This window comes from Mastomys coucha, unplaced genomic scaffold (genome assembly GCF_008632895.1).
Source record: "Mastomys coucha isolate ucsf_1 unplaced genomic scaffold, UCSF_Mcou_1 pScaffold5, whole genome shotgun sequence".
Classification (NCBI taxonomy): domain Eukaryota; kingdom Metazoa; phylum Chordata; class Mammalia; order Rodentia; family Muridae; genus Mastomys; species Mastomys coucha.
The window spans coordinates 91900314-91908359 of record NW_022196911.1 but is presented as its reverse complement, the minus strand read 5'-3'; positions in this window follow the sequence as shown (position 1 = coordinate 91908359).

Genomic DNA, 8046 nt, shown 5'->3' with positions numbered 1-8046 from the left:
TTTGAAGTACCCCATTTGTCTTTTCCAGGATCAGCCCTGATTGGCTCCGCAGGGATCAAGCACATTCTGCACTTGGGTGTCTAGTGTTCTCTTACTTTCTTTGCTTCACTTCCCCTGCATGTATAGCTAAGCAATTTACTGCTTAGTTTTATGCATTCTTGAACTTATAGAATTAGAACCATAATGCGTGTAATTCCTCACTTCCAGAGCTTTGGGTCATTGTGGGAGTCAGTCACGATGGTGCATGTCTCTTCCCACACTGTCACTCCTCACAGCTACCCTGTGGCATGGTTATGCTGAACTTTAGGGGTTTCTAGTTCTGTTATGACAAATGTTGCACTAAATATTATTTTATTAAAATGATTACATTTCGCCGGGCGGTGGTGGCGCACGCCTTTAATCCCAGCACCTGGGAGGCAGAGTCAGGCGGATTTCTGAGTTCGAGGCCAGCCTGGTCTACAGAGTGAGTTCCAGGACAGCCAGGGCTGCACAGAGAAACCCTGTCTCAAAAAACCAAAAAAAAAAAAAAAAAAAAAAAAAAAAAAAAAAAAAAAAAAAAAAAAAAAAAAAAAAAAAAAAAAAGATTACATTTCTTTATTGTGGGTGTGTGCACATGTACAGATGGGTGTATGGGTGTTGTACCTATAGAAATTGACTCTCTTTTTACACTATCTGGGTCCTGGGGATTGAACCCAGGCTCTTGCTGTGCCTTTCCCTTTGAGACAGCCCACTGTCCGTGCTAAGCTGGATGTGTCCACAGACACCGCAGCGTGCCCTGCTTTTCTTTTCTTCCTTCCCTCCCTCCCTCCCTCTTTCTCGCTCTCTTCTTCCCTTCCTTCCTTCCTTCCTTCCTTCCTTCCTTCTTTCCACCATATAGTCCTGGCTGTTCTGAACTAAATATGTTGACCAGGTTGGCCAGGAACTCGCAGGGATCTGTCTGCCTCTGTTTCTGCCTCTTGAGTACACACAGCACTTGGCTAAGGAATGTTCCTTATTGTTTTAAAATTGTTCTTTTCGACTCTTCAGTAGGTTACAGAGTTCTTTCATACAATCATATGGAGTGTAGGATGCTATTTCACAATATTTGTTTGTTTGTTTATGTTTTGAGACAGGTTCTTTTTACATAGTCCTGGCTCTCGTGGAACTCACTATGTAGACCAGGCTGGCCATGAACTCACAGAGATATGCCTGCCTCTGTCTCCTGAGTGCCCGGGATTAAAGGTACACTATTTTACTCTACTCTTCCTAGTAATGATTATTAGAATTCTTTTTAAAATCCAATTCTATTTTCATGACCTGCTTAATTTTAGGTTTAATTTATATCACTATAAAAATTGTTTTTCTGCCTTCTCTTAGTATTGGTGGCAGAACTGATAGCTGGACCATTCAGTTAACAACCATCTAATATGAGCGAGAAGGGGATCCCAGAGGGTTTGGGGAATCACTGAGAAGAGAAGCTCTTTCAAAGTGACAGTTTTGAGTGACATAAGAAAATAAGGCATCTTTATATGGTTAATGGGGTCTGAGTGACACTCCCAGAAGGGAGAGCTAAGATGGCTCTTAGCAGAAAGCATTAAGTAGAGTTTTTTCTTTGAGATTGCTACCCTGCCTGTTTGGCCCCAGGGGAAGCCGGCATAGCAAGGGACATGGCAAGCAGCTGATATGGCTGCCTGACTACCTGAAACCTTGGGTGGAGAAGGATTCTTAGGTTGTTTGACTTAACTTAGGAAACCGGCTCAGCAGTTCAGCACAGGACTGCTATGAGCACAGAGCTAGGACATTAGGAGCCTAGAGGTGCCCCTTGGTTGCTATTCTTTGTGTAGACCAATTAGGCTCTTCAGTGTGGTTGTGCTGTATTAAAAAAAAAAAAAAAAAAAAAAAAAGCAACCAACTCCCAGCTCACCTTTTCTCAGGGAGAACCACATTTATTCAATGTATTTTTGGTGGACATCTGTCAGCAACGTGTTAACTCCCTGAGTGATACATAGTCTTTGTTCTCAAAGAATTTTCAACATAACTAATAACAAAATTAATCTTAAGCCATGTGAGCCAGGAAACTACCATACAAAGATGTCAAAATGTCCAGTGACTGTTCTCTAGTGAATGCTAGGAATGTAAGGGTGAAGGGGTTCTGGGGGTCTGACACCCTGGAGTTCCCCTAAAAAAAAACCAAAACAAAGCAAAACAAACAAACAAAAAACCCACCTTTCCCATTTTGGTGTGTGACATAATTAAAGCATTTCTGCATCTTCTCTGGTACCAGAGATAACGGTTTGAATGCTAACAAGTGGGAGAGCAGAGGGAAGGGGAAGGAAGAGAAGTGTGGAGAAGCGCATCGATTATAAGGAGGGGAGACAAAAGTTGAGGGGCAGAGGGGGCGGCAGGCGGCACAATAAACGGGGAGAGAGGAGCAACAAAGGGACACTCAAAACTGAAAAGAATTCGTAAAGGTAAAGGGGGAGGAGGGGAGGAATTGACTGTCGGGAGCAGGAAGAAAAATGGAGGAACAAAAGGAGAAGGGTAGGAAGGGAAAGGGGAGGGGGGAGGGGCAGGGAGGAAGAGGAAGGGAAGGGGATGGGAGCAGAAGCCTCCTTTGAAAGCAATTTAGAAACAACTCTAATATCTGCCTCCTACATACTTTATAAACACACCGCAGGCGTGAAAGGGGAAAAGATAAACCATTCAATAACTTATCACAAAAATGTTGAACAAATATTTTCATGGTATGTTCAAAGAGTGGAAGTTCTAGTTGTCAAAATAAAATTTTAAAAAATCTGAAGTGTTTCTGGGGGAGGTAAATGAATGAAAAAAAAAATTCCTAAATTAACTGCTGAAAACCAGGAATCCTATCCTGGTTTGGCCAAACAAGCAGTGTAAAAATCAAAACAAAATACTAAGGTTGGATCTCTTCAGTTTATGAAACTGGTTTGTACATGGAAACAGAATAAAATGTTTTTCAATGATTTTTTTTCTCCCAGTGTGTGTGTGTGTGTGATGAAATACTAGTGAAATGATCTATGCACTCATTTTTTTAAATTATAAACTCAAAACTAACAGCAACATTTTCCCCCTAAGAACTTGAGGGGAAATTTGAGGGAGCTCCTGGGGGGGGGGGGACATTTACAAGTAACAGTAGGAAATCAATTAATCCTAACAAGAATAAAACTTGCAGAAAGCAAATGAAAAGAATTTACTTTTTAGCTAGAAAAATATTGTCTTAAAAATATAGATGTTGAGAAGCTCAGCTTGAGTCAATTTTGTCTGGTTTGACATCCTAAAGCATTCATTTTTGAATTAAGATACTTTAAATATTTAGAAGATATTCTGCTTACAAAATGCTTCATTACTACCTTCATGTTAAATAATGTTTAGGTGTGGAATCCCCCTTCTCAGAGTTTGTTTTCTTTGGAGCAATAGCATTTGTGTCTCTTGGAACTGTGCAGTTTCCTACAACTGAAACCAGGGATCTACTTTGCATTCTGTGCTCCAGGACACCAAACTGCTTGTTATCTTTGACCAAACGACTTTGGAGTAAACCAGAAAATGCACAAGCAGCATGAACAGAGAATGAAGAAAGGCTTAGACTACCTCACCTCTACGGAAGATGCCCAGCGTGGTTGCTTTACTTAGCAGGAGTAATGTGCAAACGTGTATCTTTAAGAAGTTACTAAAATAAAGTATTTCCTTGACTAATTCTGAGTCAAAAAAAATTAAGTTTTTGTCACAAACTGACTCAGCAAAACAAATAGTTGTTTTTAACCCCTTACCCCCTTTGAGTCCTACTTTTCCGATTAAAAAACATCCCTTTAAAAAGTTTGAAACACTTGTGAGCGAATGAGGCTTTGAATGAAGAAAATGTTCTATTCTACTTATGACCCTCTTATATTTCATGAGATATCCTAAACACATAATTATCCTTATTTATTTGACAGGAGAAAATGCTGCCTGTCCTTTAAAACTGGGACTAATTTACACTTTCTCAAAGTTTACAGGCATTTAAAAAGAACCACACTTGAAACTGCAGGAAGAGAGAAAACACCCCAAGGCAGTAACAACAATAAAACAGGCAAACAACAACAAAAATAAACAACATAAAACTCACACCAAAAAAACCTCAAAATGCCCAGAAACTTTGAAGTCAAAAGCTGTCAGGAAATGTTTTACTTTTGTTGTATCTCATAGCAACCATATCAAAAGTAACTATGATTTATTAGAAAACATGAAATAGTCTATTTTAATTTATTTCCCTAACAGCTTTCTAGATTTTTTTCTCTCTTTTTGTGTGTGTCCTCTCTTTTATAGAACATAGTAAAATTTTAAGATATAAATCAGGGGTAAATGTTAGATTAAACTGCAATATGTATATTGGGGATTCATCCAAAGCAGTTAATACAAAAGCAGAAAGAATTCTATGAACAAAAATATCTTTCTGGCATTATTTTTCCCTCCTGCACTACTTATAAAAGTTTTTAAAAGTGTTATCTTAGATGTGGGACAACAATAAATATTTGTTGCATTAGCCTAAATAAAATACATGGTTACAAAAACTGTGAGGCAGCTTAACAAACTGCCATGGTACAGCAGCCAGAAAAACAAAGACGTAAAAAGATAAATAGAAAACAATTACAAACTGAAAAATGTTGGCAAGAAACACTTAAGAATAAGTTGAATTTTGTGTTTGTGCATGGATAGAATTTTTGGATTTTTTTTTTTGGAATTGCTTTTTCAATGTTCAACTTTGTGAAAAGTGGTTTTATTCTTCCAAAATTTTTTCCTTTGCGTGTTCAAATAGAAGGAAAATGGACAGAAGTCTGTCTTTAAAATGGAATCCACTTTCAGTGTTTCCATTAGAAAACTAGAGGGGAGCTGACCAAACACTTATTTAGGAAAGAAATGGAAGAGGAGACCAAAAGCAAGTAATAATAACAGTGAATATTACAGTGAACAACAGTGAATATTATAAATGTAATTGTTAGAGAAATTTCTCCTTCAGATGATTTTTTTACACATTCAGTTTTTTTACTTTTTTGTCCTCCATTTATTTAATTATTTATCTATCTTTGGATTTTTAACTCACACAAATTTACTGTGAAGATTCATCTTTCCCTAAAAAGAACAGTAGGGGACCCCCCCCATGTCTATCTTTAATATCAAAACCAAAGCAAAGCATTAATAAGGGAACTGGAATGTCTTGTGTCTTTTACACTGACCTAGGAATGTGAGTTCTAACAAGAAACAAGAAATAAGCCTTCTGGCAGGTTCATTTTAGTGTTGGGCACATTCATCGCAGAATAAAGCATCAGGCTATACCATGTAGTTTTCTCAGCCCCAATCTAAATATCCATGGCACTGAGGCAAAACTCATGTGGGGGTTTCAAAAGCGCACCTCACCCCAGCGGCCTCTATCTACTCTTGCCTCCTCAAAAACTTTTGCAGTCCCTGACTGTCAACACAGAAGCCCTGTTTTGTGAGGGGGGGTGGGGAAGGGAGGGTGAGAGAGGATTAGAATTTAATGAAACAGCTAACTCTAAAAAAGAATCAGTGTGAATAGAAATAATTGGTACTTTCTTAATGAAATAATTTTAATTTTAAAAGATTTAAAAACCAGACTGTGTAAGTCCTCTATTCTGAAATTTCTGTTTTCCTTATATTGTCATTAAAAAAAAAAACTTTAAAAAACTGATTACTTTCAGCTAACTTTAAATTATTTCTTAAATGGAGAGAGAGCCAACTTAAAAGTGAATTGAATTACATTACTATTTTTAAGTTTTGCTTCTCTTGAGCTTTAGGATAATAAAGGATGGGTTATATTTTGCAGGAGCTTACAAGTCTGGGTAGGAGTTTTTTCTTTCTTTTTCTTTGAGGGTTAAGTTGCTTTTGTTTTAGCAAGAAAGAGAGCAGTGGTTAGGTTACCCAGGGAGACTATCTGAGAAGGGTTTTTATCCACCCCTAAAGATTTAAAGTAAGCGAGGCGAACACCTAAAGTTTTTGGGAGCTGAGATGTCCTGCCAAGGTAGTTTCTTCCTTGTCCACCAACGATTTGGAGGCAGTTATTATTTATGAAGACCCAAAGACTGTAACAGACAGTTTCTAAGACCATTATCCCTTATAAAAATCCACACATCACTCAGAGAAGTCCCCAGGCAACAACAGATCTACACATTCGAGCCAAGAGAATCCCTCTCTACTGGACTTTTAATTTTCTTGAATTCCTTTTTCTCCTAAGTTTGTTTTGCATTCAAAAATGTTTACTGTGAGTGCCTACTACGCGGCAGGCACTGTTTCCAGCTCATTGGCTTAGTTTGTTAAGAATTACGTTGTGATCAAGAGCTGACAAAACACCAAGTTAGTGGGGGGTTGGGGGAATGTCGGGGAGGGCGTGCGGGGACAGAGGCACAGACATCACCCATCCTCCTGGACAGAAAACATTTTTTTTTTCCTACTAAGCAACTAATAGCTTGTAATATTTAGATTCCTGTTGCTTCATGGGAAGAAAAATGTCACAAAAACAAAAAACCCGACAAACACGTGGCTGGCTAGAACAAAACGCTGATTCGAGAGAGTGGGTTCTGAAGGTGGTGGAGGGAGACTCAGAAGCGGAGTTGGAAGCCCTCCCCCCCACTCCCCTGCCCCATTTCTTTCCGGCGCTCTGGGAAAACGAGGAGGTGGGGGGGACAAAGGTGCTGGGTGTTGCGTTTTAACTCCCGACTTTTCGAATGGTAGGGAATCATCCATCAAATGGGCGGCGAACCGAAGTCGGAGTTGGCTTACAGACTCTGCAAACGAAAAAAAATAACAATAAAAAAAATTCAAGCCATTTATATCGGTGCAGTCAACACGTGTTACGGAGCCGGCCGGGGCCGCAGGCGACTGAGACAATGGGATCGGGACAGGGGAAGGGGAGAGTGACCCCCTTCCTCACCTGCCCTCTCGGAACGCCTGCCCCGACATCCCCCGCCTCCCACTCGCAGACTCGCGCGGCTCAAAGAACATCCCTCTTTCTAGGGGTGTTGTCGCCGGCTCCTTCTCCTCTGCGGTGGCCGGGCAGGGGGCTTCTCCGGTGTCTCCTCGCCACGCTCTCCACCACCCCCTGGCGTCGATCCAGCCCCAGCCGCTGGAAACTCGGTGTCGCCTGCGTAGAGCCGGGAATCCCGGTACTGAGCGTGCAACGCGTCCCGCGCTCCGCTGCGTGTCCCGGACTCCCGGCGCGCAGCCCCCTCCCCCACCTCGCAGACGGGGTGCGACCGCCCACGTGTCGCCCCTCGCCCAGTCCCGTCTCCCCCGCCGGCTCCCGGAGACGGAGGATCCAGATCGCATCGGTCCAGGCCGAGGAAAGGGACCTGGGCGGATCCACTTCCCCCTCCCCGTGGGGACCGCGGAGAGCCGCAGCCCCCTCCCCCGCCGCTCGCTTCCTCGAGCGCCGAGCGGAAATTACCCCCTCCCCGCCCCGGGCTGACCTGGGGACGTGGGCGGGGCCTCGGCACTCCCCCCCTTCCCCGGGCGGCCTTCCGAAATCCAGCACCCCAAACTAAGTTCTGAGACCCACACCCTGCGCACGGACCACCGCTCAGTGCATCGCGGGTAGAGCGGACGCGGGCGACGCCACCTGTCCGCTCCTCGCGTGGGGAGGGCGAGGGGGACCTCGGGTCTCCACCCGGTCCCTCCCTTCTGAAAAGCCAACCCCTCCGGTTCGGGGGCGCTCGGTGGTGCGACCACCCCTCGTCGTTCCCCCCCCCGCCCATTTAGTCTTCGGGGGTGATCTCGAGCCGGGTCGTGCAGGCTTCCCCCCCGAGAACGCTGGAGTGTTGTCATCTAGCAGCTGGACTGGGTGCAAAGCCAGCTTCTCTCCAGCGGGGATCCCGAAACACGATTTCCTGCGGGTCCCTCGCTCCCAGGCGCTGTCCCCGTGTTCCTGGCTTCCTGGTCCCGCGCTCTCAGGGTCCCCTGGATAAGGACCCGGGAGGCCAGGGAAGTCTAGCGGTATAGCGGGGAAGGCAGTGACCCCCTACTTGGAAACATAGAGGAAAGGCGCCTTTCCTTTTAAAT